This window comes from Dendropsophus ebraccatus, chromosome 1 (assembly GCF_027789765.1).
Source record: "Dendropsophus ebraccatus isolate aDenEbr1 chromosome 1, aDenEbr1.pat, whole genome shotgun sequence".
NCBI classification, from domain to species: domain Eukaryota; kingdom Metazoa; phylum Chordata; class Amphibia; order Anura; family Hylidae; genus Dendropsophus; species Dendropsophus ebraccatus.
In genome coordinates, this window is record NC_091454.1 from 212,145,976 (window position 1) to 212,166,895 (window position 20,920).

Genomic DNA, 20,920 nt, shown 5'->3' on the forward strand with positions numbered 1-20,920 from the left:
ACCACCCAAAAACTCAGCCTGACACAGCATGGCAGTGAGAACACAGGGAACCATTAAAACAGAGGTAGCATATCATGAACCAGCCAAAAATTCAGCCTGACACAGCATGGCGGTGAGGACAGAGTGAACAAGGTAGAAGTGGTAGCCATTCAGCCTTCCAAAAATTATACCAGACTTAGCATGGCAGTGAGCACACAGAGAACCATTAAAAGTGAGTGAGGAAGCAAGTGAGCCTCCCAAAAATTAAGCCAGACACTGCATAGCATTGAGTACACATAGAACCATTAAAAGTGAGTGAGGAAGTTAGTGAGCCTCCCAAAAATTAGGCCAGACACTGCATGGCATTAAGCACACAGAGAACCATTAAAAGTGAGTGAGGAAGCAAGTGAGCCTTCAAAAAATTATACCAGACACAGCATGGCAGTGAGCACACAGAGAACCATTAAAAGTGAGTGAGGAAGCAAGTGAGCCTTCACAAAATTATACCAGACACAGCATGGCAGTTAGCACACAGAGAACCATTAAAAGTGAGTGAGGGGACTTCCAGTTCCAGCGCGCACAGGATGGCAGCACTGTGAAGGAGCTCCCACAGTAACTCGCTATAGACTCTGCTCCCAGGGCCGATTCTAGCTTTTCTGCTGCCTGAGGCGAAAATTTAAATGGCGCCCCCCCCCCCCCCCCCACACACACAGACTTTTTGGGTCAGAGTACGGTGCTGTAGACCCCGCTATGCAGACCATGCCCCTCCCCAACTAGCTCTCCCACCCAGTACAGGGAGCTCTTACACCAAAGCAATGCTCTTACACTAAGTCACCATTTTGAAAAACTGTGAGCTCTTAAACCAAAACTCTCTTAAACCAAGTTACTCTTAAACCAAGTTACTCTTAAACCGAGGTACCACTGTATATCAGCAGTAAATATACCAAATGGATAACCACACCACAGCAGTGAATATACCGCACAGATACATATACAGCAGCTATGAATATACTTCTGCACACATTCATATATACTATCAGTGAGTATTCTCAATGCATTACCATATACCAGCAGTGTATACTGTACAGATACATAAAGGCAGTGAATATACCAAATGTATGCATATATCTTTATACTAGCAGTGAATATACAAAACACATCCATACATATCGGCAATGAATCTACCGCACATATACTGTATATACCAACAGTAAATATACGAAATGCATAACAATATACTAGCAATAATTATACTTAATGCATAACCATATACCGGCAGTGAATATACAAAATGCATAACCATATATCAGCAGTGCACACCACACAGATACATATATACCAGCAGTGAATATACCGCAAGCATACATATATAACAGCAACAAATGCATTCATATATACCAGTAATGAATATATTGTATGCATTGATATATACCACAGCAGTGAATATAACCATGTGGTACATGGTTATATTCACCAAGTGCGAATTCATTGTGCTGGCTACAGGGCACAGCTCTATGAGGTTTGCTGTACTTCTGCTGAATGCCTGAAAGAGCAGAAGGTGGCACCAGATTTTGACACACAGCCTGGATTGTCTGCCAAAATCTACTGGTGTTGCAAATCGTCGCATTTGTCCATTTACACAGAAAGATTATCTGAAGATTTGAAGCCAAAGCCAGGAATGGATTTGAAAAGAGGAGAAATCTCGTACTTTCCTTTATGACCTGATCTCTGTTTATAATCTGTTCCTGGCTTTGGCTTCAAATCTTTGGCAGATAATCTTTCTGTGTAAATGGACCCTTAGGGACTGAAAGGTGGACCAAGGGCAGGTAAGTATCATTTTATTTTGTTTGTATTTTTTATACTTTCATTCTGGACTACTTCATATAGAAGATTCTTACTTTTAATAAAAGGGTCAACAAGGGCTCTTGGGGTATTTTATTTCAATAAAGAGCTTTGTTAAATTGTTTTTCTCCTTACTTATTTTTGGCTTAGTAGTGGAAGCCACCTGATAGATGGCATCCAATAGTAAGCTGGGGCTTTGTGTTAGCCTCTATAAGCGCTGACACTAACCCCCATGCTTATTACCCCGGTACCTACTGTCACCAGGGGTACTGGGAAGAGCCAGATACTGGTTCTGGTCTGGAGCGCCAGAAAATGACGATCCAGGACTAGGCAGCAACAGGCAGGCATTATTAGGCTGGCAATGACTAAAATAAATGGGGCTTGCCTCTCTGATAGTGTCAGGCTGCTGCTGCTTGGTTTTGTATCTGTCTGGTTATGGAAAATAGGCGAGACCCCAGCCATTAGTTTATTAAATAAATAAAATGTGTGGGGTCCCCCTCATTTTCCATAACCAGCCAGATACAGCCAAGCTGCAGCAGCCTGACACTATCAGGAAGGCAGGGGCCATTTATTTTTGGACACTGCTACCCTGATAGTGTCAGGATGCTGTTGTTTGTTTCTGTATCTGACTGGTTATGGAAAATGAAGGGTCAAAGCATGCATTAGTTTATTAAATAAGTAAATAAAAATACATAAGGTCCCCCTCATTTTCCATAACCAGCTAGATAGAAAATCAAGCAGACTTTATCAGGGTGGCAGGGGCCATTTATTTTGGCCATTGTCACCATGATAGTGTCAGGCTACTGTTGCTTGGTTCTGTATCTGACTGGTTATAGAAAATAAGGGGCCCAGGCATTATTTTATTAAATAAATAAATGGAAAAAAAAATGTGTGGGGTCCCCCTCATTTTCCATAACCAGCCAGATACAAAACTAAGCATCAGTAGCCTGACGCTATCAGGGTGGCAGGGGCCATTTATTTTGGCCACTGCCAGCCTAATAACGCCAGCCTGCTGCCGCCCAGTTCAGGCGCGCCAATTTCTGGCACTCCAGGCCTGACGGTATCTGGCTCTTCCCGGTACCCCTGGTGGCGGTGGGTACCGGGGTAATAAGCGTGGGGAGTTAGTGTTAGCCCTTCTATGGGTTAACACTAAGCCCGGCTTAGTAATGGACGTCATCTATTAGATGGCTTCCACTACCAAGCCAAAAATAGGTAAGAAAAAAAACACCAATTTTAAAAAGCTCTTTATTGAAATAAAACTCCCCAGAGACCCCTCGTTGACCCTTTTATTAAATCAAAAATGCAAAAATCTTCTTTCCGAAGTAGTCCTGTCTGTACCTGTTTAAAAAAAAAAAAAAAAAAAGTGAATGGGCAGCAAACAAGGCTGGCTGCATTAAGTCTATTGTCATTATGAGGAGGTCTCAGCAGAGGCCCTGACCCCCTCAATGCAGAGACTCCCTAATAATGAAAATAGACTGCCAACATGGGAAAAAACTAACAGGTCCCCCCACCCCCAGCAACCCGCACCTCTGCAAGCCGCCCGCCCGCCACCCATCCAACCTCCCTCCCACCCCAGAAACTTACCACGGCACAGGGCAACTGCTCTTCCTCAGATGGGGACCTGAACTCCACTCATGCTTCCTGGAGACCGGTGACGTGACCTCAGCTGCGTCGCGCCGCGGCGGACGGCCGTGGCGCGCGCGCGCGCACACGCATGCACGCAACCAACCAATCAGGGAGAAGGCTGCCGGGTGACGTCGGACAGTGAACCCGGCGTTACGAGGGGACGCAGGTGAGCGTCGTGGGCGGCGCGATGAGTGGTAAGGCCATGGATGCGGCTGTCATTTTAGCTAGTTAAACTTAGCTAAAATGACAGCGGTGGGGAAAATCTTGCCGCCCCCTGCAGGGGCGCAGAATCTGCCGCCTGAGGCGGAATACTCATTCCGCCTCATGGCAGAAACGGCCCTGTCTGCTCCCAGCTGTTACCTGTTACCACGGTAAATACCAGAGCACCTGACATACTCCTCTACCCGTTAGGGACATGGAGAAACAACAGCAGCGCGCTGGGAAGCAACACAGAGCCCCCTCTTCCTCTATACCTCTCCCACAGAGGGAGAAAACAAAATCCAAGATGGCTGTGTCTCCTCACACAGCAGCGCAGCACATCACCTCAGGAGACACAAATATAAATCATTCACCTCCTGCTTCTTCTGAAATGGTCACAAATGACCCCAACACTGAATCTTTTATTCCTGGACTGTCTATTTCCTGTAAATCACTAGCCATAGAAGTGGCCAAAATAATAATACCAGACATTACTGCTTCCTTGGAAGCCACTATAATGACCTCACTATCTGCTATACAGGGAGACATTTCTCATCATACCTCCCAAATACATGAATTAGAAGAGCGCCTAGGGTTAGCGGAGGATGAACTAGCCACGACTAAATCTAAGCTACAAACAACTATGAAACTTACAGCAACATTAAGGGACAAGACAGATGATCTAGAAAATAGATCAAGACGGAGTAACCTTCGCATAATAGGTCTGCCTGAAAGCATAGCATTGTCACAATTATCCATCATCTGTACCTCAGAATTACCACAGACCCTAGGGTTACAAGGCTCTTGTCAAGTAGAAAGGGCACATCGTATAGGCCCTCCAGCAAACACTTTAACCTACTAACAAACCGAGACAAGTGATAGTCAAATATCTTAATTATGCAGATAAAGCTGCTATTTTACAGGCGTTCAGGAAAATGAAAACTGAAGTTCTTATAAGAGGTCACAAAATTCTGATATTCAATGACTATTCTGCTACAGTAGTCCAAAAACGAAAAGCATTTGCACCAATATGTACGGCTCTAGTACATCAGCAAATAAGATTTGCACTCCTCTTCCCTGCTATTCTAAAAGTCTTCAAATCAGATGGATCTACCAGTGTATACCAGACCCCTGAAGAAGCTTCATCTCTCCTAGAGAATTTGAGAGACCCGACTTCTGCTACTCCTCCTGGGGATAAGAAGAAGAGACAACGTCTTGATAGTCCTACATCTCCTTCAGCAGATATGGAGTGATGAACTATACTGACTAACATGTCTAACAAGAGTCATCATCTTACTTCAGATATTTATTTATATCTCCTATTCCTTTATATTCCTGCATTTTCTCCCTTTACTTATGCTCCTCCTATCCTACTATGACTTCCTAAGGTTTCACCTTAAAGAAAGAGTTTTCCTTTACCAAACTAGTCATGGCGTTTGTTTACTTGTACAAATCCTGCTTGAATAGGAAAATGTATAGGAAGAGATATTGCTATGTAGTATTATTGATATTAGCGAGTTTCGTTTTCTCGCCATGTTTCTATTTGTTTTCTATTTCTTCTTTTTCTTGTATTTTTCTATTTTCTCACCAGGCTATATACCCGCTCGGAGTCAGCGAATACTCCGTATGTTTCTGTGTGAAAAAAGTGAAGTCTTATACCAACTTTCTTTCGCTTATTTAGTTGTAAGATTTAGATATATTGCAATATTATTGCTATACTGCTCTCTATATATATTATGAAAGGTTTTTTTCAGTTTTTATGCTCTCGGGTCTAATTGTAACATGAATCTCTCATCTATATTTTTCTTATCCCTACTACTGCTGTGTGCTCTTGGGGTGCCTGCCTCTTATCACTTCATCCGCTCCTGGCTTTTATGAAAATCATTTCTTGGAATGTAAAAGGTTTGCGCTCTCCTTCCAAAAGAGCGCTCATCCTTAAACACCTTAGAAGTCTGGGAGCGGATGTAGCGTTATTACAGGAATCTCATTTGTCTGACTCAGATTATGTTAGAATGAAAAGGTTTTGGGTAGGTGAAGTCTTTGGATCTCCTGCTCAAAATAGGAAGCGTGGTGTGGTAACTCTTATTCATAGAAATTTTTGTCCACTCTATTGTTTCTCAAACCTCAGACTCAGAAGGGAGATTTCACCACATGGTTTTGGATACTCCATCTGGACATATAAGCTTATATAATGTTTATGGCCCTAATAATAGACGAGCTCCATTTTTCCAACACTTAGAATCATCCCTTCTTCAAGATGGTGAATCCAAAATAATAGTAGGAGGTGACCTCAATACAGTTTTACACCCGCATGAAGATAGGAAACGTTCCACTCCTCTGACAAGGAATTCTCCTCCTCCTGAATTATTTTTAACAAATTTGTTACCTAGTACTCATCTAGTGGATTCCTGGCGTCATCTTCATCCTGAAGAAAGAGAATTTTCTTTTTTCTCACATTCTCAGATGGCTTGGTCCAGACTTGACTATATGTTAGTCTCACAGGGAGCCTTGAGCCTACTAGATGACTCTGTCATAAATGATATGGTTATATCTGACCATTCTCCGATTACTTTAACCCTACGTGATTCTTACCCTAAAGGAACAGACATTATTTGGAGATTCCCAGCAGTTTTAGCTTCAGATGAAGTCTTCAAAAATCTTCTTAAAAAATGGTGGTCACAGTTTTGCGACACTAATTCGCAACATACCACAACTCCTATACTGTTCTGGGAAACTGCCAAAGCTGTACTAAGAGGCAATATAATCTCTTATCTCTCTGCACGTAAAAAAGAAGCGACCACCTCTTACAATACTCTTACTACTAAACTTCGTAATGCATACACTACCTTCTTATCTTTACCTTCTGAACAAAATAAATCCCTTTGGTGTATAGCAAAAAAGGAATTTGAATTAGCTCAAGAAAAACTTAATAATTTATATAAAGATCACTATTTTTCTCGTCTTTATAAATATGGTAATAAAACAGGAAAATTATTAGCTAACTTAGCAAAGAGTAAACACCCTATTTCCCATATCAAAAATATGAAAGATCATAATGGTTTATTACATTCTGATCCAAAAACTATTTCTAATATTCTTCAAAAATTTTACCGATCCCTTTACTCTTCTGATCTTATAGATCCTTCAGCGGGTCAACAGTTTCTCCAGTCTCTGAATCTTCCCAAATTGGATGAATCTTCTCTGGCATCATTAAATGCCCCCATCTCTCCTGAGGATATCTCTAAAACAATATCTTCCCTTCATAATAATAAAACACCAGGGCCAGATGGATTTAGTGGAGAATTTTATAAAGTTCTAAATACTGATCTGGTTCCAACTCTCCAAAAAGTATATCAACATATAATAGATAATAAATGCATGTTACCTTCAGGGGAAATGGCCTATATTAGAGTACTCCATAAACAAGGGAAAGACCCACAACTTCCATCCTCATATAGGCCTATTTCTCTTATAAATCAAGATTTAAAAATTCTTACGAAAATTATGGCTGACCGGCTTGCTTTATTTCTCCCTAAGTTGATTAGTAGCCACCAAGTTGGCTTTATAAAGGGCCGCTCAGCGATAACTCATATTAGGACAGTTCTAACCGTACAGGAAGTAGTACGACGAAGGGAAAATCCAAACCATTCACCAGGACTGCTTGCCTTAGACGCAGAAAAGGCATTTGATAATCTTAACTGGGAATGGATGGATATGACCCTCTCTCGTTATGGCATTACAGGACCTTTTAAAGATCTTATCTCTACCATATACAATAACCCAATAGCTCGCATTCATACACCTGGATTCTTGTCTGACACTTTCCCAATCCTTAAAGGAACCAGACAAGGTTGCCCAATGTCCCCCCTTCTTTTTGATTTAGCATTAGAGCCCTTAATTAGATTTCTTCTCCTCACACCTGAATTTAAAGGCATTCAAGTAGGCAATGAAGAAGTACGTATAGCTTGCTTCGCTGATGACACCTTATTATTCCTAGAAAATCCCACATCACACATCCCTGGTGTTTTAAAAATCTTGAAAAACTTTGGCTCATTTTCTGGTTTTAAAATTAATATTACTAAAAACCAATTGTTACCCTTAATACCACACTTGGCTCCCCATATTTACCCTGAAGGTATAGGTATAGCAAAACAACACCTTTTATATTTAGGAATTAAAATTGGACATACCCCTTCTTCTCTCTATTATATCCCAATCTTCCAAAAAATAGAATAAGAACTTGATAGGTGGAAAAATTTACCCCTTTCAATCTTAGGCCGTATTAATCTTATTAAGATGATGTCATTTGCTAAATTATTGTATCCCTTACAAATGATCCCCTTACTACTAAAACATAAGGATATTTCTCGACTCAGATCAGCCTTTACCAAATTTATTTGGAGGTCAAAACGACCAAGAATAGCATATGATACTCTCAGCCTCCCCAAACATAAAGGTGGTGCTCAATTACCTAATATCAGATTCTATAATTTGGCCTCCATTTTCAGACACATCAGAGACTGGATTAACGGTACTTCTTTCTTTTCTAATTATTCCTTGGAGTCTGCTCTTTCTTCTCCTTGGCCTTTGGCTTCGCTTCTTCACTTCTCTATTTCAGAACTACCCTCACATTTAAAACACAATGTTATTATCGCTGATACTGTGGCCACATGGAAAGCTTTAAAGGACAACTCCGGCGGGACCCCCCCCAAAAAAAAACCACAGACACACACAGACACCATACTCACCATCCCACCGGTGACGATCGCCACTCCATTTGCCCGCCGTCCACCTCACCGTAACCTGCGTCCGCCGTCCAGCGATGTCTCCTTCTTCCGGGTCCATGAGAGAGAAAAGGCTGCCAGCGCGCTTGCGCACCGGCAGCCTTTTCATTGGCTGGAGCGCATCACATGGCTTCCAGCAAGCTCAGCCAATCAGGGCTGAGCAAGCTGGAAGCCATGTGATGCGCTCCAGCCAATGAAAAGGCTGCTGGTGCGCATGTGCACCAGCAGCCTTTTCTCTCCCATTCACTCTCAATGAAGACGCCGAGGAGGAAGAAGACCCAGACCACCCCCCAGCTCTGATGTCACCCGACACCAGAGAAGAGGACCGTGACGACCGTAATAGGTAATGTATATATTCTTTAACTTCCGGGGTGGGGGGTCGGGGGTCGGAAAGTGGGGGAAGGGGGCCAGACCGGGTATTTAACCACATTACAAAGTTATATAACTTTGTAATGTGTGTTAAATAAGCCAAAAAAATTTTTCGCCGGAGTTGTCCTTTAAGAAAATTGTATAAACTCCCATTTAGTCTTTCTAAGTTTTTCCCATTATGGGACAATCCCCTCTTTCTACATGGTAACATCAATCCTGACTATATGGTATGGAAACAAAAACAAATCACTCACTTAAGTAACTTACTGGACTCAGATAAGGGAGAGTTGTTATCTTGGGAAAAATTTAGAGACATGTATGATATCCCTCCCCATCACCAGGTTTTATTTGAACAACTGTGTTCTTTTGCTATTAATAGAGTTAAATCTTGTGCGAAGGCAGAAAAAACGAATGATTTTGATTTTCTATGCTTCAATTCTTCTCCCACCTTATCTCTTTCACAAATATACCGTAGGATATGTGTTGATTCCTTACACAAATCTCCTCCCCCTTTTCTCCGGAAATAGGCTGCAGAAATACAAACAGATAATTTGGAACAAAAATTGCTAAATAGCATCCGATATGTTACTGCAGCCACTCCCAGTGTGAAATTGAGGGAAATCCACTTCCGGCTACTCCATAAGGCAATTTACGCTTTTAACTTTTCTTACTTCACCATGCCAGATGATTTCTTGACATATTGTCCAAAATGTAAAGAACCTAGCGCAGATTTATTACACTGTGTTTGGTCTTGTTCTCAAATTCAGACATACTGGCAATTAGTACAAACCTTTATTCAGAATACATGGAATGAATTCATACCTCTAACTCTACTCAGTTATGTTTTTCATGTTGTGGTGGCCGAGGATGGAGATCCCTCTGAAAAACCTATAGCCTCAAAATGTATTCATCTTACTCTGTTATTAGCCTTAAAAGGCTTACTAAACCACTGGATCTCTGACACACTTCCCACTATTTCTGAGCTAACAACCTCGCTTAAAGAAACTCTTCATTGGGAAATGCTGGATGCAATCCGCAACAAAGATGTTTCCACAAAAAATTTCATTAAAAAATGGAAATTTTTTCTCATAAAGGTTATGTCGCAGGAGGAGAGGGAAGCTGTTATGAAACACTTTTGTAATACTGTTTGGTATCAGACGGCGGAGGCAAGGGGCACCCTGAGAGTACTCAGAGTTCCTTAATTATATTAAAGATAGAGATTCTTTATCTACATTTCTTTCGATCCTGTAAAGCATTAATTTTTGTTCTTTAGATTCTATTGTTTTTTATAGCAAAATTGTTTTCAAACTTACTATATTGTATCCTATTTATGTCTTCCTTTGATATGTAACTGTATTGTTATAGATAAAATTTGAAAAATCTAATAAAAATATTTGAAGAAAAAAAAAGTGAGTGCGGAAGCAAGTGAGCCAACCAAAAATTAGGCCAGACACAGCATGGCATTGAGCACACAGAGAACCATTAAAAGTGAGTGAGGAAGCAAGTGAGCCTTCAAAAAATTATACCAGACACAGCATGGCAGTGAGCACACAGAGAACCATTAAAAGTGAGTGAGGAAGCTAGTGAGCCTCCCAAAAATTAGGCCAGACACTGCATGGCATTGAGCACATTGAACTAGGGATGGTCCGAATCTGCCGAGGTTCGGGTTCGTATGAACCCGAAGGCTCAGCATCAGATTCCTGCTGTCTGCCCGCTCCGTGCAGCGGGTGGATACAGCGGGAGGACCGCCTGAAAAACTGGGATACAGCCTATGGTTATGGCTGTATCCCAGTTTTCCAGGTGGTCCTCCCGCTGTATCCACCCTCTCCACGGAGCGGGCAGACAGCGGGAATCATTTCCGAGGGTTCGGGTTCGTACGAACCCGAACCGAACCAGGTTCGGACCATCCCTACATAGAACCATTAAAAGTGAGTGAGGAAGCAAGTGAGCCCATCCAAAAATTGGAGTGAGTCCAGGGGCTGGGATATTTAGTGGACAAGAACCCGGGTGCTGACAGCTAACTGGCTAGGCCAGCTGTAAGTCACCATCAAGGGTACACCTGATGCCTCTCAACCGGGTGTGATGAGGCCACGGCCACGGCTAGACCAAAAAAAATAAAATAAAACAGCTGGCTGGTTAGCGGGGGCGCGATCGGCGGGCCCCGGCAACCAGTCCCGCTCCTCCGCAGACGTAGTGTGATGTCAGAGCATGGCAGTGAGGACACAAAGAACCATTAAAAGTGAGTGAGGAAGCAATTGAGCCTTCCAATAATTAGGCCAGACCCTGCATGGCAAAAGAAGACTTGGCAGTTGGCTGAGAATTGAAGAAAAAGGAGGAAGAGGAGAGGAGATACCAAGAATCTTCATGTTAAGCTGCTTTCCCCGGATGGACAGTTGAATTCAGGTGAAATCCAGGCTTTGTTCATTTTTATAAACGTCAGCCTGTCAGCGCTGTCAGTTGACAGGCGGGTGCGCTTATCAATGATGATTGCGCCAGCTGCACTGAAGACCCGCTCTGACAACATGCTAGCGGCAGGGCAGGCCAGCACCTTCAAGGTGTAAAGCGCCAGTTCGGGCCACGTATCCAGCTTTGATACCCAGTAGTTGTAGGAAGCGGAGTGATCGGTAAGGACGTTGGTATGGTCAGCAAGGTACTCCCTCACCATCTTCCTGAAGGCTTCTCCCCTACTCTGTCTAGACTGAGGACGGTTGACATAGTCTTGCTGGGGTGCCATGAAACTGTCAAAGGCCTTGGAGAGTGTTTCCCTGCCCCTTGACAAGCTGCCTGCTCCACCGCTCCTCTGCCTCGCTCTTTGGCCCACAGAACTACGTCCTCTGGCGCTAGTGGTGTCAGATGGGAAGTACATTTTCAGCTTCTGCACCAGGGCCTGTTGATATTGATTCACTCTCATACTGCGTTCCTCGGCAGAAATGAGAGAAAAGTTGTGTTTGTACCGAGGGTCCAGAAGGGTGAACACCCAGTAATCTGTGTTGTCAAAAAATTTTTTAACCCGAGGGTCACGGGAAAGACAGCCTAACATAAAGTCAGCCATGTGCGCCAGGGTCCCAACACGCAAGCACTCCCTCTCCTCGCAAAGTGTCAGACTTCAGGCTGAGCAGGGAGGATTTATGCAGACACAGCAGTGGGATGGTGAGGCTGATGATGGCGGCATCGCCACTGACCATCTGTGTTGACTCCTCAAAGGGGCCCCGTAGCTGACAGATAGCAGACATCCATGTCCACTTCTCATTGTAGATTTGAGGTAGCTAACTGACCTGACTACCGCTTCGCACAGAGGTTGACATCTGGAATTCCACAATGGCTCTGCGTTGCTGGTAAACCCTGGCTACCATCTGGAAGGTGGAAGTCCACCTTGTGGGCACGTTGCACAGCAGTCGTTGAGCTGGCAGTTGCAAGCGCCTTTGCACTGCCCTAAGGGTGGCAGCATCTGTGGTTGACTTGCGGAAATGCGCACAGATGCACCGCACCTTGGTGAGCAAGTCAGCCAAATTGGGGTAGGTCTTGAAGGAACCGCTGCACCACTAGGTTGAGCACATGGGCCAGGCATGGTACATGTGTGAGGCTGCCGAGTTGCAGAGCCGCCACCAGGTTTCGCCCGTTGTCACACACAACCATGCCTGATTTGAGGTTCCGTGGCGCGAGCCAAACATCTGACTGCGCCATGATGCCCTGCAACAGCTCCTGGGCCGTGTGCCTCTTGTCGCCTAAGCTCAGCAGTTTCAACACTGCCTGTTGGCGCTTACCCACCGCACTGCTGATGCTACAAAATGGAGGCGACGTGCTCGTGGAGGGAAATAGAGAGGAAGAGGAGGAGAAAGAGGTGTACAACTCATGAGAGACCGCGACCGAGGTAGGCCCCGCAATCCTCGGTGTGGGCAGCACATGAGTGGAACCAGGGTCAGACTCTGTCCCAGCCTCCACCAAGTTGACCCAATGTGCCGTCAGGGAGATATAGTGTCCCTGCCTGCCAGCACTTGTCCACGTGTCCGTGGTTAGGTGGACCTTGTCGCTGACCGCGTTGGTCAGGGCACGGATGATGTTATCCGACATGTGCTGGTGTAGGGCTGGGACGGCACACTGTGAAAAGTAGTGGCGGCTGGGGACAGAGTACCGAGGGACAGCCACTGCCATGAGGTTCCTAAAAGCCTCTATCTCTACCAGCCGATAGGGCAGCATGTCCAAGCTCAGCAGTTTGCCTATGTGCACATTTAGGGCTTGTGCATGCGAGTGACAGTGTACTTGCGCTTCCGTGCAAAGGTCTGCTGCAGGGACAGTTGAACACTGCACTTGGACACCTTGCTGGAGGGTGTGGAGCATAGTGGAGGTGAAGGGGTGTGTGTAGGCCGGGAGGCCCACGTGTCTGGGGCCTGGGCGGTGGGACTGACAGAGTCAGCACGTGACACAGGGGAAGGAGCAGGTGTGCGACTTGCACTCACTGAACGGCTTTGTGGGGTGTTTAGCACTCATATGCCTGCGCATGCTGGTAGTGGTTAGGCTGGTAGTGGTGGCTCCCCTGCTGATCCTGACGTGGCACACGTTGCACACTACAGTCCGTCAGTCATCAGCACTTTCTTTAAAAAACCTCCAGACTTGGGAACGTCTAGCCCTGGCCACGGGAGTTTGACTCCATGAAACAGTTGCTGATGGGGACAGCGCACAGGGGGCTATATACTACAGGGGGTGAGCGCACAGGGGGGCTATATACTACTGGGGGGAGCTCACAGGGGGCTATATACTACTGGGGGGGCTATATACTATTGGGGTGAGCTCACAGGGGGCTATATATTACTGGGGGAGAGCACAGGAGGGGCTATATACTACAGGGGGAGAGCACAGGGGGCTCTATATTACTGGTGGGAGCTCACAGGGGTCTATATACTACAGGGGGAGAGCACACGGGGGGCTATATACTACTGGGGGGAGAGCATAGGGGGCTATATACTACAGAGGGCTATATACTACTAGGGGGAACACACAGGGGGGCTATATACTACTGGGGGAGAGCGCACAGGGGGCTATATACTACTGGGGAGAGCGCACAGGGGGCTATATACTACTGGGGACAGCGCACAGGGGGCTATATACTACAGGGGGTGAGCGCACTGGGGGGCTATATACTACTGGGGGAGCAACAGGGGGCTATATACTACTGGGGGAGAGCACACAGGGGGGCTATACACTACTGGGGGAGCAACAGGGGGGCTATATACTACCAGGGCAGTCACCCCCTTTGTACCTAATATCAAAGGGCTGGTGAGAGAGAAAATATGCCAGTTTTCCCGCTAATAAGCAGCAATTCTGTATGTAAATAGTTGAACGTTTGTGAAAAGTAACAGAACATGTTTCCTACTGATGTTCAGCTCGGACCTTCACCTGACAATAGACCCCGGTAAGTGGACCTTCACTAAGAGTTGTTGAGTACCCCTGTCCTACACTGACACTCTCCCTGAGAAGCAGCAGCTCTGTCCCTAATCTCTTTTACCATGCGTCTGAAGCATAAGCGAAATTAGGGGGGGGAATGGGGGCAGTGGCTCCTGGGCCCATGCTGGCAGGGGCCCACTGAGGTCTCAGAGGCTTAATGCTGTCTGCAAAAGCTATTTCTTTTGCAGACAGCCTGCAGAGCGATGAGGAAGGACCTGTGGTGACGTCATAAGGGGGCGGGGCTGAGAACTGGAGAGGTTTCTTGTGGATGAAGGACCTGTGGTGATGTCTTGAGGGGGCGGGGCTGAGAACGGGAGAAGATGCTGGTGCATGAAGGACATGTGATCATTGTCCTCTTATATCTCCTCCTGTAATGTGATAGATAGATAGATAGATAGATAGATAGATAGATAGATAGATAGGAGATAGATAGATAGATAATATATAATAAATGATAGATAGATAGATAGATAGATAGGAGATAGATAGATGATAGATAGGTAGATTTATTATTATTATTATTATTATTATTATTATTATTATTATTTATTTATTTATTTATTTATAAAGCGCCCTTAATTCCAGAGCCCTATACAAACAGGGGTAACAAACAGGAACATTACAAGATCAAAACACATTACATACATGAAGGCAAATGACAGACTGGTACATGGGGAAGAGGACCCTGCCCGCGAGGGCTCACAATCTATAAGGTATAGGGAGAGAAACAGGAGGTAAAGTGCAGCCATTCAAGTGTGATGCAGAGTTATTGTAGGTTGTAGCCTACTTTGAATAGCTGGGTTTTCAGGTTACTTTTGAAGGTCTTGATGGTGGACGAGAGCCGGATGTGTCGGGGTAGTGAGTTCCAGAGTATGAGGGAGGCTCAGGCAAAGTCTTGGAGGCGGTTGTGTGAGGTACGAACAAGGGGGGAGTGCAGACGGAGGTCACTGGAGGATCGAAGGTTGCGTCAGGGACGGTAGCGGGATATCAGGTCAGAGATGTACGGAGGGGACAGGTTGTGGACGGCCTTGTATGTCATGGTCAACAATTTTAAATGAATACGTTGGGCAATGGGGAGCCAGTGAAGGAATTGGCAGAGGGGAGAGGCAGAGGTAAAGCAGGGGGAAAGGTGGATTAGTCGGGCGGCAGAGTTAAGGATACACTGGAGGGGAGCAAGGGAGTTAGATGGAAGGCCAGAGAGGAGGATGTTGGATAAGGAAGTAGGGTCGAGGGATGGCTTTTTAAGGATGGGTGTGATGGTTGCATGTTTATATGGAGATGGGAAGATTCCAGAAGTTAGTGATGGATTGAAGAGATGGGTTAGTGCTGGGACAAGTGCTGAGGAGAGGTTGGGTATAAGGTAGGATGGGATTGGGTCAAGTGCGCAGGTGGTGAGATGTGACGTGGAGAGTAGTTTGGAGAGATGTTCTTCTGTGATGGTGGAGAGGTGAGTTAGTGGGGAAGAGCACTGGACAGGCATGAGGGGGGGCTGAGGGGACTGTGAGGTGAAGCTTACTCTGATGTCATCAATTTTCTGCTGGAAGAATGTGGCAAAGTCCTCAGCTGAGATAAGAGATGTGGGGGGCGGAGAAGAGAGTTGAAGGTGTTAAACAGTTGCTTAAGGTCCTATTCCACGGGCCGAGCAGGGCCCGATCAACGATGTAAACGAGCGGCGATCTGCTAGATCGCCGCTCGTTTACTGGGCCTATTCCACGGCCCGATGATCGTTGAGCGAGGGCTGCAAGGACATTGTTACCAATGTCCTTGCAGCCCTTGCAGCAGCAGTAATACATTACCTGTCAGGTCTTCTCGGCGCTGTCTTCATCCCCAGGTCTCGCGCGCTCCATCTTCAGAATGGCCGGTCAGCTGACCGGCCAAACTCAGCCAATCACAGACCGCGGCGGTTCCGGCCTGTGATTGGCTGAGCGCTCCGTCAGCTGACCGGCCATTCTGAAGATAAAGCGCGCAGGACCCGGGGATAAAGACAGCGCGGAGAAGACCTAACAGGTAATTTATGATGCTGCAGCCTGTCAAATCGTCGGTCGCCCGCCGCGCACCGCTATTCAACCGTAGCGATGCACGGTGAGGGAACGATGCTTTTAGGTCTGGCCCTAAATGAACGATCAGCCGATGACACAATCGTTCTCTTTATTTCACCAAACGATAATCGGCCGAAGCGGGCCAAATGGGGCCGATCCGGCCGATTATCGTTACTGTGGAATAGGGCCCTTAGGGTTGTGAGATAAGGAAGATATGAGGGAAGTAAAGTAGTCCTGTTTAGCAGAGGTGAGGGCAGATTTGAAGTCATGGAGTGCTTGCCTGTATGTCTGGAAGTCTTCATTGGAGTGGGTCTTCTTCCAGCGCCGCTCGGCAGCTCTGGACACTCGCCTTAGCTGTTTGGTCAGGTGGGTGTGCCAGGGCTGTCTGTTGATGCGTCATGTTCTTTTTTTTGTAAGGGGGGCAACAGAGTCACGCCCGCAAAATGCACACTACGTATGAGATTACAGCCGGATCGTATACGGCGCCGTGAAAAATGAACAAGACCATTGTTTGAGGACGGAAATGTTGAAACTCACGGCCGTGGATTTCCATGCGGTCCCGTACGGAGTACTTATTTCAGCCAAATTGAACTTGATTTTTTGGTCCAAAAGGTTCTGTGTGGTTTACGGGGCTGGGCGAAGATTTCCAAGTAAATGACCTGTTTCAGATCGCTTCGAATCAAGCTAGGGAAGCATAACTGTACTACGGGCGTATGTTCACGGTTCGTACGCATCCGGCCGCATGTCGATTTTTCCCACGCCCGTAGTTTCAGCCGTAAGGTCATCTGGTCTGTCCAACCAATCGCTGCTATCGACATGTATGGGTCCCACGTGATCGCAGGATGTACCAAAGAGTCTCCTGCATGTTTATTGGCTGTGAAATAGCGCCCAAACTTACAGGAAACCGATGATGAGATTTTCTCGAGTATCGCGAGATGCTCGTCTGAGTAACGAGTACCATCGAGTACCCTAATACTCGATCGAGTACCAAGCTCGGACGAGCATGCTCGCTCATCACTAGTTTAAACCAATAGGAATAAGTGAGTTTAAAGTAAAAATCCACCTGGTCTCAGCCCTGGATAATTGTAATCCCCTCCTCTCCAATGGGGCTGGATTTCTTCTATCCCTGCAAATGTAGAACCAGTAAATTTGCCTTGATGTTTTTCTGCATAATATCGTGATAGGGGGCGTCCCTTATACTTCCTCTTCATGGTATATTGGTGTTCCTGTATGCAGGGGCGGATTAACTTTACCATAGGCCCCGGCTGTTCACCAAGTCTGGGCCCCCCCACCCCACCGTAACTACAGTAACACTAGCGTGGTGTTCATAGCACATTATAGATAATATCACGACGCCCTGATTTGTGGTAAAAATTGCGGTAAAAAAGCAGCAAATTTTTGCAAATCATGGCAGAAATGTAGCCAGGAGACAGTAAACCACTGAAAGTATAACTCTTTTTGGATAGCCATGGGCCCCCCAGGAGCTCAGGGCCCCGGGCTACCACTCGAAACAGACCTATTATAATCCGCTACTGCCTGTATGCGGATGGTGAGTTGTCTCTTAGTGCATCCTATATATAATTTATTACACGGACACTTGATAAAATATATGACTCCAGTTGTTTTGCATGTGATATGACTTGAGATATGACTTGTGATATGAGGGTTTTTTTCTTTTGTTGGCTCTCCCCCTTCTATCTCGGTAATCTTACTTGGATTTGTAGTATTCCTACAGTTTTTACACTGTCTGCAGGGATAGAAACCCTTTGGTATAAGTACCTTTTGTTTGAAGTTAAGTTTTTGTTTTACTGTAGGGGCCACCAAAATGCCTAAATTGTTGGCTTTTTAAAAAAAATAAAGCGTGGATAGGGAGGTAGTACGTCCCCTATAATTTTGTCCTGTTTTAATATTTCCTAGTGTTTTCTTACTATGCTCTGGAGGCATTTACTATTTTTATTGGGAATATTCCGATCTGTTATGTCGGTGTTTATAATACAATTCTTATTTTGCAATAATGTTTCTCTTGGAATTTTTTTTAACCTCCAGACAGGTTTCAATCATATGTGCTTCATTGTATCCTTTTTTGCTGAATTGTTTCTGTAATTGTACTGTTTTTCTTTTTAACAATTGCTGCCTTCTCACCAAGCTGTTTGCCTATTGTCCTGTAGCCCATTCCAGCCTTGTGCAGGTCTACAGTTTTGTCCCTGGTGTACTTTGACAGCTCTTTGGTCTTAGCTATGGTGGATAGGTTTAAGTGTGATGATTGAGTATGTGAACAGGTTTTTAAACAGATGCAATTAACCCAGGTAATTATATTTAAACAACTTCAATTTTACAAAAACTAAAACCCTGTTTATCACTTTATTTAACCCATTGTCAGTAATGTATTCAGTCTATATATGCTAAAGCTCGCTCTGGAGAACAGTATTGTAAATCTCGGTGTGTTCTTAGTTATTTGTTCAAGAGCAATCACTTTCGACCTTCTCAGGTCACTCTGATGGAGCCGTGTGAAATGTCATGTTACACTCTACTTGGCAAAACTCCTAATATTAAATCTATGCTTGTTCATTCTCTCTCTTAAAGAGGATGTACCATCAGGTATACTCTCTTTAAAATTATACATGAATTGGACGGTGCGGTCCTTTTTTGAACAGCTGGCCGATTCCTGCGTATGGCGCTGTTCTATTCATGGTTACCGGGCCAGGGGTGAAGTACTGGAGGCGGGCCAGCCCGTCCCCAGTGGGAGCAAACCCCCGCCCCTCCATTAGAATCAATGGAGCTGCGTCATGGAGGGGAGGGGGTTCCTCCCACTGGGGACGGGACGCCTCCAGTGCTTCACCACCGTCCCGGTAACCATGAATACAGGAGCGCCGTACGCGGGAACCGGGCCAGGGTTCAAAAAAAGGACCGCAGCACCGGCTTCTCCATGCCGGCGCCTTCCGATTCATGTGTAATTTGATGGTACATCCTCTTTAAACTGAGCGAGGTCCTGTCTACGTTATGGAGAACACAAGAGAACACCAGCACATAGACCACATACTTATTTGCACAGTTTTTGTTTATATAATCTAATTCACTATGTGTACATCCATTAAAAGGACAATTCCCCAATATATACCCCTCGTTTCCAAGTGTGCTGTAAAATTGATGGAGCCTGGCCAACCGGAGGCACAGATGAAATTATTCGTGAGTATGGCTTCTCCATGTTCCCCGCTGAACAATCCCACCTCCACTTCTGACACAGAGTCATCTTAGCTGTGACACTGAGATGCCATTGGAGAGCACAGAGAGGTAAGAATAGCATGTTTATTATGTTCTCCATCAGGGCAACAACATATAGAGCTGAAGTACCCCTTTAAAAGTATATGTGGAAAAAATTCCAGTGAGCTCCCTTAGGTATGTAGGTCTCAGACTATTAACCCTTATTACAAAACCCCATTAGTTGTAGAGGTTTATATTCTCAGATTCTTGCATTTATTAGTAGAGCTCCCTTCATTATATTTAGCTAGGAGCAGGCTGATAATTTTTTTAAAAAAACATGCCAACCTACCCTTGTTCCTCAGGGCATTTGGTCTCCCAGCCAATCACTGAGTAAGGGGGGACACCACTGCAGTCAGTGATTGGCTGAGTGGGCCATCACTGCAGTGAATAGCTTGTCTTGGAAGTAGGAAGTAACCAGAGGTGTGGGGGACCGGATGACATCACAGCAGGAGCATCAGGGTACTGAGGTAGGTCAGTATGTAATTTAGACTTTTCTCAGCCTACCCCTAGCCTACCCCCAGCCTACCCCTAGCAACAATGTTTTTTTGGGGCCCTTGATAACCAATTTTAAAAGACACCAGCCTTATGTTTGTCATATGGTGGTGGTGATGATGATGGTGTGTGTGTGTGTGTGTGTGTGGGTGGGTGGGTGGGGGGGGGTTGGGGGTCAAGATATAAATCCTGCAATATGGATAGGTAGCTTCAAGCTACATCTCTGAATTATTATAAATCTTCTCCTGCTGCTATGTCTGCATAAAGGCAGAGGGGAGCAAAGACAAGATGGGCCTATAGTGGTCTTCTCAAAGAGGTTATCTTTTAAGGAGATGTATATACATCAATATCCAAAGTACATACATCTATATCCACTTGTAATAGACTTTACATTTACAGCGTTATATAAAATGCTGCACACAAGAAATATCCTCCTTGACGTTACAACAATGGAACAAGTTACAGTGATTTACAGCGAACAAGACCTTTACTTCCATCAAGATAAGACGCCACAATACAGGGAAATTTGTACTGTTGTCTGTTTGTTATATTTGAGAAAATAAAGTACATGAGATCAGTAGAAACCAATGGGATTTGTCTTATATTCTTCATGTCCATTAAAATGATTATTTTCAATCTGTTTTATTATGATATAAAAATTACCCCATCCCAATGTTTGACCTACACTAACAGTACATCATAAAGTCTGATCCAGAAGACCCAGAAGATGAGCCCATGCCATACAAATGCTTCATTTACTTCAATAGATCTAAGCAGCAATACCATACACAACCTGAGGACAAGAGTGGCACTGTTTCTGGAAGAAAGCAGCTATATTTTTCTTATCCTGGCTATCCCCTTTAATATCTAAGGGCCCTTTTACATAGC